This window comes from Manis javanica, chromosome 3, assembly GCF_040802235.1.
Source record: "Manis javanica isolate MJ-LG chromosome 3, MJ_LKY, whole genome shotgun sequence".
In the NCBI taxonomy this organism is placed as follows: domain Eukaryota; kingdom Metazoa; phylum Chordata; class Mammalia; order Pholidota; family Manidae; genus Manis; species Manis javanica.
The window spans coordinates 75,997,928-76,013,004 of NC_133158.1; positions in this window are offsets into that span (position 1 = coordinate 75,997,928).

Below are 15,077 nucleotides of genomic sequence, written 5' to 3' on the forward strand. Positions count from 1 at the left end.
TTAAGTTTTCATGTACGTATGCCAATAATATTACTTAAAAAATACTCAAGTTAGTAAGACTTGAATTTTTTTGATCTCTACAACTGAACACCTTTACCAGTATACACCATTCCTAGGAATATGTTTGAGAGAGTCCTCAAGCTATTTTGTTCACATAGGCTTGTGTGTTTGTGTGTGCATATTTGTGTGTGTTTTCTTTTGGATACCCTGGCCATATTACTTGCCTCTGATAGAATTGCATAAGACACTTGCTTACATCATTTATTTTGAAGAGATATATTGGTGTTCCTTTTCTTTTTCTTTCAGAGATTTACATAAAACCTTTCTTATCCCCTAAAGGGATTTGAAAAAACATAAAGCTGACAATTCATATGTTACATTCAGCACTGTGAAACTTACCATTTTGGGCAGTCATTCCTCAATTTGGGCACAGAGAATAATCCTAAAATACCAAGAAAAATTTTTTAAGTCTCCAGTGAGTATATATAACAACAGCATTTTGGAAAGTATATGAAGTAGATAATTTTCCAATCTTTATATAGAAACTATTTCTGCTACAACTAGCTCTTTTCTAGATCTTTTATGCATTTCAACATGAGGAAGGTCTAGGGTAGTAGAAAGAAAAAAATATATAGAAATCAAAGTTTCAGTACCAGAGATGCTGGTAAAAGTAGAGTTTGGTGTTCTTAAAACTCGATGGCAGTGTGAAACAGCACCATAAGATTAATGATGGTCTGAGCTCTATACATACTGGTGGCTGAAGATGCCTCAAATGTTTTGCTATCTTTCCCACTGAGTACCAGTTATGCCAGACTATACTACATAATATTCAGGAGACACGGGATTTATAGGCTGCACAAAAAGAACGGTAAAGAAGAAAACTAAGAGGCACTTACTGATTTCCAAAAATCCTACAACATATGCAATTTGCAATATATGTTAAAGCATATTCGTTCTTCTTTCTAAATTATAAAGTATTTCTTTCCTGTAATGCTGCTTTGGTGCTCTTGCTCTTAAGACAACCTGTCAGTCCCTGCGACAAAGTCACAGACAACATCTGCCACATTCTCTGAGCCAGTAAAAACAGCAATTTAAAGAAAGAAAGAAATGAAGAATAATGAGCAACGGTTATTGTTTTTTCTCCATTATATTTTGTTTTAAATTTTATTTCCCTTTGGTCTCAGGTAGGTTGTTTGCACTATGAAGTAATCCTTTTCTAGCTCAGCAAATGGTAGGAGGATGGAGAGTCAGTGGTAGCACCTGCCAGCTACCACTGTGAAGACAGGAAGAGCTGTACCCTGCTTCAACTGTTCTCTGACAAATGCAGTGCCAGCTCTTTATTTTCTCCAGGACCTGCTCTGCCAAGCAATAATTGTGTGGTTCTGTTTGTGAAAGTGTGAGTTTGCATGCTTTAGGTTTTTGTATATGCTACCTTGCAAGTTTATGTTAGTATATATTACAAGTTAAAGGTCCCTAAAAAGCAGTATTTTCACAGGGTCCTCTATAGAACATTGTATTAATTTTTACTTTTAAATATGTTGTATTGCACTGGTGTATATTTGAAGAACAAAAGTATCATAAGTGAGAAAATTACAAAGTTAAAAGTGTAATACATTTATAATTATTGTATCAGTTTTCCTGTGTTATTTTCTAATGTTATACAGCATGATGGTGCTATAATAATGAATGCATGTAGGAGTCAGTTGCAATTACATGGAAAAAAGAAACAAAGAAGAAGAACTCCCATCTATCCAAAGCATTAGAGAATCCTGTCCAATAGAACTTTCTGCCTGGTGCATATCAATATGGTCCTAAGGAATTGTCCCTATAAAAAGGTGTGACCACAGGAAGAGGCCATTCTTGTTTATAGATGTGCTTGTCTACTTCTTTGTCTCACCTCCTCTGATCACCACCTTTTCAATTATGACTCAAGTTCATAAAGAAGAGGTTCTAAATACTCAGCTGGGGTAAAAAAAATGATTTTGACTAAACAAGAAGATCTATCTTCTATGAATAATATCTTTAATAAGGTCTTTTTATTCTGCTGGGACAATAACCAATACTGACTCTACAGATTCATCTATATGCCTAATGGAAAGACAGGGAATGTAAAAGACACTTATTTTCACTGAGGAGACTTTTCTGTAGTCCATTACCAGCAAGCAAAGGAGAGAATAGTCACGATCATTGTGGAAGTCCAAACAAAAGAAAACAAAGTAACTGTATATTTTATTTTATGAATCAAAGAATAATTTATAAATAGGAAAAGTTTCTTTTTATACAAGATAAGTGTGAAAATCTGTTCAGGGATTATGTTTACTCTTATATAATCATAGAATAAAATAGGTACAATTTGTGCAGGGAAAGAGAATTTTCACTTAAAAAGCATTATCGAAGATTTTTAGCTGGATTGCTCAATATATACTGTAAGTTTCCTGAGAGTAGAATTTTTCAGATGCTAGGTGGATTAGCCTTCAAAGTGAAATGCCACATAGATTCTTGCACGGAATAGATGGTTTCCTTCAATAATAAAAATACAAACTTCTGAGTTTTACTGAGGTTTACCATGTACGAAATCACATATAATCATTTTTTGTAAGTTATCCCATTTGATCCTCAACAACTCCTGACTGTAGAAAGAAATGCACAGGAAAATAGAAGGAATGAGATTGGGCAAAGGGAAATGTAGGAATCCGGGTAGTCCCACAAGGCCTGAGTCAACCCTGCGTGGACTCTGAAGCTGATATGGCCATTGAGAAATATTCTTATTTGAGGCAATGGAGCGGGTGTTTATTACCCCCGTGTGGATCGGTCACTGGAAGAGGGCTGTATTAGGAATGAGGCAAAACTTCTGTCAGGGCAGCTTCCTTCAGCTCATGCAGCTCCCGAAGGAGCTTAACAACTGACATCTGTGGGAATGTCCTTCAGTCCTGAAAGGGCCATCTGAGCTCACAGCATCCATGACACCAGTAATGCAGCTCATATTCTATGAAAGAATTGCTAGTCGTGTCCTTTCCACTGGCTATCTCAAATACACTTCTTCAGCCCTCCAAGGTTAAAAGAAATGTTTGATTACCATTGTATATTATTGACAGCTCATTCTTTATGGTGACATTTCAGGTTGTGTGTGATGACTATCTTAGTCTGATGAGACCTGGTGAAATTTCGTCATTTAACCGACACCCCTGTCACTCATTCACTTAACAAATATCTATCAAGTGTTAAATTCCAGATGTTTTTCTAGACACTAGAGATAGAGAAAAAAATGAGACAGATTATGAAAGTTGATGGATACTTATTGATGGGTAACAGTATGGGGAAGTAAATAACACTTTTACTTTTTTCATACTTACTATTAACCAGGCACAATTCTAAGTTATTTGCATATATTAATGTTTTAAGCTCTTGTAACATTGCTCTGAAACAGGCACTGCTGAAACTTGAGAAGTTGGCACAAGGCAGTTATAGAAATTCCCATAACCACACAGATAACTACACGATGCAGCTGACATTCAAACTCTGAAGTATCTGTCTCTGAAGTCTGTACTCCGAACTCATTGTGACCATTATGTTTCCCTGTGTGTATGAAGGCTTTTTGAACATATCCAGGACTAGGTTCCCTAATACAATGATAAAAATCAACTGATTGATCAGGAATTATAAACTAATTATTATTATTTTTTCCATTTGTATAACAAAATTTAATAAAACCACATAAAAGAGTTATAACATTAAGAGAACATATGCAAAGAGGGGTAATACCTGTATTTAGTAAGAATTGGTAGCTTTATCCCTTAAAATAAATTGCCAAAGTATATTCACATATGAAGTACAAACAGTAAATAGGGAAATGGAGATGTTCAATTTCATTAATATCAAGGAAAAGTAAGTTAAAGAATGAGATACAGACTAAAACCTAGTGTATAAGCAAAATGACTAAATAGAATATTATGTTTTGTTGCCTAATGTTATTCCTTTTTTTTTTGAGAGGGCATCTCTCATATTTATTGATCATATGGTTGTTGACAACAATAAAATTCTGTATAGGGGAGTCAATGCACAATCATTAATCAACCCCAAGCCTAATTCTCAACAGTCTCCAATCTTCTGAAGCATAAAGAACAAGTTTTTACATGGTGAACAAGTTCTTACAATAGTGAGTAAGTTCTTACATGGTGAACAGTGCAAGGGCAGTCATCACAGAGACTTTCGGTTTTGATCACACATCATGAATGATAAACAATCAGGTCAATTATGATTATTCGTTTGATTTTTATACTTTATTTATATGTGAATCCCACATTTCTCTCTTCTTCTTCTTCTTCTTCTTCTTATTATTATTATTATTATTAATAAAATGCTGAGCTGGTAGGTAGATGCAAGGTAAAGGTAGAAAACATAGTTTAGTGCTCTAAGAGGGCAAATGTAGTTATCAGGTGTGTGCCTATAGACAAAGTATTAATCCAAGCTAGACAAGGGCAACAAAACATCCACGAATGCAAAAGATTTCTCTCAAAACAGGAGGGGTGAGGTTCTAAGCCTCACCTCTGTTAATCCCCTGAGACCCCCTGAGACTGTGCCTGTCTTAGGTTGTTCCTCCCTTGAGGAATCTTACCGGCCTCTGGCTAACCAGTCATCTTCCGGGACCATACAGGGAAATGTAAAGTTGGTAAGTGAGAGAGAAGCAATATTGTTTGAAAAGGTTAGCTTTTTACTTCTTTGCATATTTATGCCCTGTGGCTTCTATGACCAGCATTTGTCTTGAGGTATCTTTACCACTTGGAAGAATTATGATACTCGGTAATTTCGATATGAGGCACGAATTCTACTTAGGGGTTGTAATTATGAAGGAAGAAGAGAAGCTATAGAAGTAGCAGACGGAAGAAAACATGGGAAGATTGATTATTTCTTTGACATATCTTCTTGTAGTGTAACATAAGCGTGTATAGGTTTTAAATTACTAATTAAATTGTGTGCACACATTAACATAATAGGAATACAGCTACATAACCAAAGCAGACCTACAATTACTAGCCATACATATCCAGTGAAACCAAGAAAACCAGTTAGGCACCCTAGGCATTTGTGAAAATTTATCAATGATATGATGGATATTATCTAACTGAATTTGAATATTTTGAGAAAAATCAGACAAATTAAAACAACACATTCCTGGGAACTGTTCACATCCCATATGTTCTTTTAACAGTAGATAGTCCATAGTCGCAAGATTTTGGAGAGCTGCAACTTGCACTTCTCCTAATTCTTGGTTGAGTTCCGACAGTATAGAACCAGTCAAATTTGTTGTTTTACTGCATGCACAGGTCAGCTTAGATATCTCCTTCTTCATTCCAATGGCAAATCCAGGAACCGGTGGGATGAATGCAGCTACAACTGCAGCAGCACCAGGATCTTTGTTGAAGTTTCTGATGTTCATCTTCTGGAATGACTCTTTCAGAGAATGTTGATGTTGGAAGTTCTTCTTCATATCGTATCTTAATTCATTTCTGGGTAGCCAAATTAGGCTTTGATCCTCTGTATAAACACAAACAAACCCTTTGCCGACACTTTGATATGCCCTTTATACCATTGTGAGGAATTTATTGGAGATCACCATATAGGAACTGCTTATTTTTTAAGAGAAAGGAATATTATCAGAAAAATGTGCTTCCATAGCTGATCATCTGACACCCTTTAAATGTTCAAAATTAAGAATATTTAAAGCATGCATTAATCTGTGATTTGCAGTTAGTTTTGTCCTATCAGGGAGTAATCCCCCTTTTCTTTCTTTCTTTTTTATCATTAATCTACAATTACATGAAGAACATTATGTTTACTAGGCTCTCCCCCTATACCAGGCCCCCCCACAAACCCCCTTTCAATCACTGTCCATCAGCATAGCAAAATGTTGTATAATCACTACTTGTCTTCTCTGTGTTGTACAGTCCTCCCCTTTATCCCACCCCCCCATTATGCATGCTAATCATAATATCCCCTTTCTTCTTCCCCCCCCTTATCCCTCCCTACTAACCCATCCTCACCAGTCCCTTTCCCTTTGGTACCTGTTAGTCCATTCTTGGGTTGTGTGATTCTGCTGCTGTTTTGTTCCTTCAGTTTTTCCTTTGTTCTTATACTCCACAGATGAGTGAAATAATTTGGTATTTCTCTTTCTCTGCTTGGCTTATTTCACTGAGCATAATGCTCTCTAGCTCCATCCATGTTGTTGCAACTGGTAGGATTTGTTTTCTTCTTATGGCTGAATAATATTCCATTGTGTATATGTACCACATCTTCTTTATCCATTCATCTACTGATGGACACTTAGGTTGCTTCCAATTCTTGGCTACTGTAAATAGTGCTGGGATTAAACATAGGGGTGCATCTGTCTTTTAAAAAATTGAGTGCTGCATTCTTAGGGTAAATTCCTAGGAGTGGAATTCCTGGATCAAATGGTAAGTCTATTTTGAGCATTTTGAGAAACCTCCATACTGCTTTCCACAATGGTTGAACTAATTTACATTGCCACCAGCAGTGTAGGAGGGTTCCCCTTTTCCACAACCTCGCCAACATTTGTTGTTGTTTGTCTTTTGGATGGTAGCCATCCTTACTGGTGTGAGGTGATACCTCATTGTAGTTTTAATTTGCATTTCTCTGATAATTAGCGAAGTGGAGCATCTTTTCATGTGTCTGTTGGCCATCTGTATTTCTTTTTTGGAGAACTGTCCAGTTTCTCTGCACATTTTTTAATTGGATTATTTGTTTTTTGTTTGTTGAGGTGGGTTAGCTCTTTATATATTTTGGACGTCAAGCCTTTATCGGATTTGTCATTTACGAATATATTCTCCCATACTGTAGGGTACCTTTTTGTTCTATTGATGCTGTCTTTTGCTGTACAGAAGCTTTTCAGCTTAATATAGTCCCACTTGTTCATTTTTGCTATTTTTTTCCTTGCCCGGGGAGATATATTCAAGAAGAGGTCACTCATGTTTATGTCTAAGAGATTTTTGCCTATGGTTTTTTTCCAAGAGTTTTATGATTTCATGACTTACATTCAGGTCTTTGATCCATTTTGAATTTACTTTTTTGTATGGGGTTGGATAATGGTGCAGTTTCATTCTCCTACATGTAGCTGTCCAGTTTTGCCAGCACCATTTGTTGAAGAGACTGTCATTTCCCCATTGTATGTCCATGGCTCCTTTATCAAATATTAATTGACCATATATGTTTGGGTTAATGTCTGGAGTCTCTAATCTGTTCCACTGGTCTGTGGCTCTGTTCTTGTGCCAGTACCAAATTGTCTTGATTACTTTGGCTATGTAGTAGAGCTTGAAGTTGGGGAGTGAGATCCCCCCTACTTTATTGTTCTTTTTCAGGATTGCTTTGGCTATTCAGGGTCTTTGGTGTTTCCATATGAGTTTTTGAACTATTTGCTCCAGTTCGTTGAAGAACGTTGCTGGTAATTTGGCAGGGATTGCATCAAATCTGTATATTGCTTTGGGCAGGATGGCCATTTTGACGATATTAATTCTTCTTACCCACGAGCATGGGATGAGTTTCCATTTGTTAGTGTCCCCTTTAGTTTCTCTTCAGAGTGACTTGTAGTTTTCAGGGTATAGGTCTTTCACTTCTTTGGTTAGGTTTATTCCTAGGAATTTTATTCTTTTTGATGCAATTGTGAATGGAGTTGTTTTCCTGATTTCTCTTTCTATTGGTTCATTGTTAGTGTATAGGAAAGCCACAGATTTCTGTGTGTTAATTTTGTATCCTGCAACTTTGCTGTATTCTGATATCAGTTCAAGTAGTTTTGGAGAGGAGTCTTTGGGGTTTTTTATGTACAATATCATGTCATCTGCTAATAGTGACAGTTTAACTTTTTCGTTACAAATCTGGATTCCTTGTATTTCTTTGTTTTGTCTGATTGCTGTGGCTAGGACCTCCAGTACTATGTTTAATAACAGTGGGGAGAGTGGATATCCCTGTCTTGTTCCCAATCTCAGAGGAAAAGCTTTCAGTTTCTTGCTGTTCAATATAATGTTGGCTGTGCGTTTATCATACATAGTCTTTATTATGTTGAGGTACTTGCCCTCTATACCCATTTTGCTGAGAGTTTTTATCATGAATGGATGTTGAATTTTGTCAAATGCTTTTTCAGCATCTATGGAGATCATCATGTGATTTCTGTCTTTCTTTTTGTTCATGTGGTGGATGATGTTGATGGATTTTCGAATGTTGTACCATCCTTGCATCCCTGGGATGAATCCCACTTGGTCATGGTGTATGATCCTTTTGATATAGTTTTGAATTCAGTTTGCTAATATTTTATTGAGTATTTTTGCATCTACATTCATCAGGGATATTGGTCTGTAATTTTCTTTTTTGGTGGGGTCTTTGCCTGTTTTTGGTATTAGGGTGATGTTGGCTTCATAGAATGAGTTTGGGAGTATTCCCTCCTCTTCTACTTTTTGGAAAACTTGAATGGGTATTATGTCTTCTCTGTGTGTCTGATAAAATTCTGAGGTAAATCCGTCTGGCCCGGGGGATTTGTTCTTGGGTAGTTTTTTGATTACCATTTCAATTTCTTTGCTCGTAATTGGTTTGTTTAACTTTTTTGTTTCTTCCTTGGTCAGTCTTGGAAGGTTGTATTTTTCTAGGAAGTGGTCCATTTCTTCTAGGTTTTCCAGCTCGTTGGAATATAGGTTTTCATAGTAGTCTTTAATAATTCTTTCTATTTCTGTGGAGTCTGTCATGATTTTTCCATTCTCATTTCTGATTCTATTGATTTGTGTTGATTCTCTTTTTCTCTTAATAAGTTTGGCTAGAGGCTTATCTATTTTGTTTATTTTCTCAAAGAACCAGCTCTTGGTTTCATTGATTTTTGCTATTGTTTTATTCTTCTCAATTTTGTTTATTTCTTCTCTGATCTTCATTACATCCCTCCATCTGCTGACTTTAGGCCTCATTTGTCCTACTTTTTCCAGTTTTGATAATTGTGATGTTAGACTATTCATTTGGGATTGTTCTTCTTTTTTCAAGTGTGCCTGGATCACTATATACTTTCCTCTTAAGACTGCTTTCGCTGCATCCCACAGAAGTTGAAGCTTAGTGTTGTTGTTGTCATTTGTTTCCATATATTCCTTGATCACTATTTTAATTTGTTTGTTGATCCATTGATTATTTAGGAGCATGTTGTTAAGCCTACATGTGTTTGTGAGCCTTTTTGTTTTCTTTGTAGAATTCATTTCTAGTTTTATACCTTTGTGGTCTGAAAAGTTGGTTGGTAGAATTTCAATATTTTGGATTTTACTGAGGCTCTTTTTGTGGGCTAGTATGTGGTCTATTCTGGAGACTGTTCCATGTGCACTTGAGAAGAATGTATATCCTGTTGCTTTTGGATGTAGAGTTCCATAGATGTCTATTAGGTCCATCTGTTCTACTGTGTTGTTCACTGCCTCCGTGTCCTTACTTATTTTCTGCCTGGTGGATCTGTCCTTTGGGGTGAGTGGTGTGTTGAAGTCTCCTAAAATGAATGCATTGTCGTCTATTTCCCCCTTTAGTTCTGCTAGTATTTGTTTCACATATGCTGATTCTCCTGTATTGGGTGCATATATATTTAGAATGGTTATATCCTCTTGTTGGACTGATCCCTTTATCATTATGTAATATCCTTCTTTATCTCTTGTTACTTTCTTTGCTTTGAAGTCTATTTTATCTGATATTAGTACTGCAACCCCTGCTTTCTTCTCTCTGTTGTTTGCCTGAAATATGTTTTTCCATCCCTTGACTTTTAGTCTGTGCATGTCTTTGGGTTTGAGGTGAGTTTCTTGAAAGCATCATATAGATGGGTCTTGCTTTTTTATCCATTCTATTACTCTGTGTCTTTGGATTGGTGCATTCAGTCTATTTATATTTAGGGTGACTATTGAAAGATAGGTACTTATTGCCATTGCAGGCTTTAGATTCGTGGTTACCAAAGGTTCAAGGTTAGCTTCTTTAGTATCTTACTGCCTAACTTAGCTCGCTTATTGGGCTGTTATATACACTGTCTGGAGATACTTTTCTTCTCTCCCTTCTTATTCCTCCTCCTCCATTCTTTATATGGTGGTTGTTTTATTCTGTGCTCTTTTGTGTTTCCTTTAGCTGCTTTTAGTAGGTAATTGATTTTATTTTTTTGCCTTTAGTTAGTATTTGGTTGGTCTGCTTTCTTTGCTGTGATTTTATTTTCTCTGGTGACATCTGTTTAGTTTTAGGATTGCTCCCGTCTAGAACAGTCCCTCTAAAATACCGTGTAGAGGTGGTTTGTGGGAGGCAAATTCCCTTACCTTTTGCTTGTCTGGGAATTGTTTAATCCCTTCATCATATTTAAATTATAATCGTGCTTGATATAGTATCCTTGGTTCAAGGCCCTTCTGTTTCATTGCATTAAATATATCATGCCATTCTCTTCTGGCCTGTAAGGTTTCTGTCGAGAAGTCTGATGATAGCCTGATGGGTTTTCCTTTACAGGTGACTTTTTTCTCTCTAGCTGCCTTTAAAACTCTTTCCTTGTCCTTGATGTTTGCCATTTTAATTATTATGTGTCTTGGTGTTGTCCTCCTTGGGTCCTTTCTGTTGGGAGTTCTGTGTATTTCCATGGTCTGTTCGATTATTTCCTTCCCCAGTTGGGGAAGTTTTCATCAATTATTTCTTCCAAGATACTTTCCATACCTTTTCCTCTCTCTTCTTCTTCTGGTACCCCTATAATACGGATATTTCCTTTTGGATTGGTCACACAGTTCTCTTAGTATTGTTTCATTCCTGGAGATCCTTTTATCTCTCTCTATGTCAGCTTCTATGCATTCCTGTTCTCTGGTTTATATTCCATCAGTGGACTCTTGCATCTTATCCATTCTGCTCATAAATCCTTCCAGAGTTTGTTTCACTTCTGTAATCTCTTTCCTGGTGTCTGTAATCTCCCTCTGGACTTCATCCTTAGCTCTTGTATATTTCTCTGCATCTCCATCAGCATATTTATGATTTTTATTTTGAATTCTTTTTCAGGAAGACTGGTTAGGTCTGTCTCCTTCTCAGGTGTTGACTCTGTGATCTTTGTCTACCTATAATTTTGCCTTTTCATGGTGATAGAGATAGTTTGCAGAGCTGGCACGAGTGACGGCTGGAAGAACTTTCCTTCCTGTTGGTTTGTGGCCTTCCTCTCCTTGGAGAACAGTGACCTCTAGTGGTTTGTGCTGGGCAGCTGTGCGCAGACAGGGCTTCTGATTCCTGCCCGGCTGCCATGGAGTTTATCTCCGCTGTTGCAGTGGGTGTCACTTGCCTTGGGCTGCTGCTCCAAAATGGTGGAGCTGTTTTGGAGGGGGAGTGGCCAGGAGGCTATTTATCTCGGTGAGGGGCCTCTGTGCTCCCTGCCACCCAGGGGGTTAGAGTGCCCAGAGTTACCCCGATTCCTTGCTTCTAGACTAAGTGTCCCAGGACACTTCCGTCTGGTTTTGGGGTCCCTGTCCCTTTAAGGCTTCCAAAAAGCACTCACAAAAAATAAATAAATAAATAAATAAATAAATAAATAAATAATTTTTTTAAAAAGCCGCTTGCTTTTCTTTGTCCCCAGGCACCAGCCTCAGGGACCAGCTCATCAGTCTTGCTGCCCTGTTTCCCTAGTATCCAGGACCCCACCCATGCACTATGTCTGCACTCTGGTGCGGATGGCTGGGGCTGGGTTTTCAGCAGTCCTGGGCTCCCTCTCCCTCCCTGCTCCAACTCCTCTCCCCCCACCAGGAGCTGGGGTTAGGGGCACTCGTGTCCTGCCGTGCTGGGGCTTGTATCTTAACCCCTTTGTGAGGCGCTGGGTTCTCGATCTTAACCCCTTTGTGAGGCTCTGGGTTCTCACAGGTGTGGATGTGGTCTGGATGTCGTCCTGTGTCCTCTGGTCTCTTTTCTAGGAAGAGTTGTCTTTGTTATATTTTCGTAGATATATATGGTTTTGGGAGGAGATTTTCACTGCTCTACTCACCCCACCATCTTGGCTCCACCCTAAACTAATTATTTTTTTAAATTTTACCAAGTTTTTTGTTGTTGTTTTGGCAGAATCTGAATATCTTTGTACAGTTTAACTCACAGTAATCATCTATACCTAAAGATATTTGGGTATGATACTTCTGAAGATTTTCTGATTACCTCATCTGACACATGTGATCATCTTTAGGTGCTGAGATCTGGAACACAGCCAGCTCCCAATCCTGAAGTCACATTTAACTTAAGTGTTGCATTAGAGTGGTAACATTTCCTGATTTATCAGGAAGTTCCTGGGGCTTCCTCTGTTTTAGCACTGAAGATCTGCATTCTGGAAACATCCCCAGTCCTGAGCAAACTGGTTTCTTACTCTGTGTTGTACTCTCACTGTTGTTGCTGATATCATTGCCCCATATATCATGGGGAAAATATTTAACAAAGAAAGTCCAGTTATTTGTCTTTGAGCAGAAAACTCAAGGGAAAACAGTGATACATTGAGCACTATCCATTTGGACTTCTTTCAGGAAGAAGCCCGGAGGGTGAGTAAGAGGAAGAATTTGAGATATTCAGGGCTTGCTCCTGAAGAAGTGTTGGCTGGAGCCCAGCTGAGTGCACTTTCTACAGCCAGGAATTTTTAGGAATGCACATAGTGCTTTGCTATTACTCCATGTTTCTCATCCCCTAGTATTGCAGATTAAAAAAACTACATGATTTTGTTGGACTTAACTATTTTTCCCTAATTACTAGCAACAATAGTTAGTGTTACTGACTGAGATGCTCTTTTTCCCAGGATCATGTCTTAGAGGCAACAAAGAATGAAGCCAACAGATAAAAGTACAGAGCAACCAGCAGAGCTTTCAATAAGGAGTAAAAGGAAAAGGACTAGTGATAATCAGGAGAGACTCCAGGGGAGGATGCCTATAAGGGCTGCAGAGTCTAGGGTTTATAAGCATGGGAAAATTTACATGATTGGTTGGGGATGGGCTGAACTGGGTTCAAAAGAAAAAAACTCCCTTATTTTTCAGGCTGAATTTTCCAGATGTCCAGGTTGTGACTTCTGTTTACTGCTATACCTTGACCCTTGGTCCCTACTGACTGCAACTTACTGGGGCCTTTAAACTTATAGGGGCCTTGAATTATAACTGCCTTGAAACTTACAGGGGCCTTGAGCTCTATCTGCTTGTGTCCCACTAACACCTTCCTCATTAGAATTATGCCTGCCCTTATGTCTGGTCAGAACCTTTCAGAAATATAGCCCAGATCATAAGATTTTATAATTCCTGTTTCAACTTAACATGCCATATCCAAAATAAAGTAAAAACTGTGTATTTGTTCACTTAAGCTATGTCATGTCAGAAATGATTTAATGATTATACTACCTTATTATTAGGGAAAAAAAGCATCTTATTATATAACACTATTGTCAACAAAGGAATTCTGGTTAAAGAATGTTGAAAGGAGTGTTTCAAGCCAAAAATCAATAAAAACATACAAATACATGAAAGATGACTAATGAGAAAATCAAGCCTTTTACACTTTGATCAGTGCCATCAGAATGTATCAAAAATTGCAATGTATTACCAGATGAAAAAGAGTATGCAACATGAAGAAAAACTAATTAGGGAAAAACACCCTACAACAAAGGCAACTTGAAAATGGCTGATGAAATAATTACATTTAATAGTCAAAGAATATTAAAGGTCTGAAGTAGATACTTGATCTAAGGTGACATTGGTAACTCAGATATGAGAATTAGGTAACCAGTTAAATATATATTGGAATGATTGTTTTATGTTAAACAACTGACATAAAATCTGTATAGATCATTTCCCCTAAGCTATTACCCATGATGATATTTGTTAGCTCTTGATTTGGAAAACTTAAAAGGCAAAATAAATTCAACTATGTGTTTTAGCATTGTATTTCCTGGAGTTTTTGTTGTATTTACAGACTAATTTCAGTTGGCTGTAGGAGTTACTGAAAAGTTGTTGTCTTCCTTACACTAAAGCTTTGGAGAGAAATATCATTTTTCTTGTAGGATGTATTAATCGTAGTAGTAGTAGTAGTAGTAGTATTTTGGTCCCATGTACAGACAGGAAATGTTATCATGGAATTTTCCTTTCTGATTACTTCTGGAAAGGCATAGACTTGGTCGTGAAAGTATTCCAGACTATCAGGATTGACTGTGATATATTGTTAAGTCTGGATTTCCAGGCATCACCTCTGAGTCAGCATAGCTGACTTTGTGTTTAGTCAGAGGTTGGGTTGAAGCTCCTTGTGCCAGTGAGGCCACAACCCCACTGATTTCCAAGCAAAGTATTGAGAGTATAGCCTGATTTCTTATTGCTGCCTAAAGTAAAATGCGAGAGGAAGATATATTGACAGAATAATTATTAAGCAAAAAGGAACTGGGACATATAATTTGGGAAGTTCCCCTGCTATCTAGATTGTAAAGTCTGCCAAAATTAATTTACTGCCAAGAAATGCTCTGGAGAGAGGATCAAGGCTGTGGCTAGATGATCATTTTATAATGCCTCAGAAGGTTTAAAGGTCAGAGCATTCATCACATAGAAAGTGTTGTGATGAAATTGATGTGTGACATACAGATCTCCTCGGCCATCTCAGCAGAAGCTAGGAATATATATGGGAGTATCCAAGAAAGATCTGTGGAATAACCTTTTGTATAACAGAGTTAATCCATGTGATATATATGGGAGATGCAAAAGTATTTGAATGTTTTATACCAGCAAAAAGATTGTCAACTTGTACTGAAAGAGACAGTGAGAAAAAGAAATGACTGAAGATTGTCAGACTCCCCAAAATCTATAGGAAGGAAACAGGATGATAAAATTACTAAACTTTAAATGTATGCTATGCTTCATGAAAAGGATGGATGACTCTAAGAACAGAGCTGTGAGCCCAATGGGTAGAACATTTAAGCAGCATATTATTCCCAGACCTTGAAACCTAATGTTGTTTTCCTGAGAACATTTTGAAATGGCTTGGGACAAGTGACTCCTTTTTTGTTTGGTTTTCTTCCTTTTTGACTGGGAATCCCTATAAGAGTTGATCTA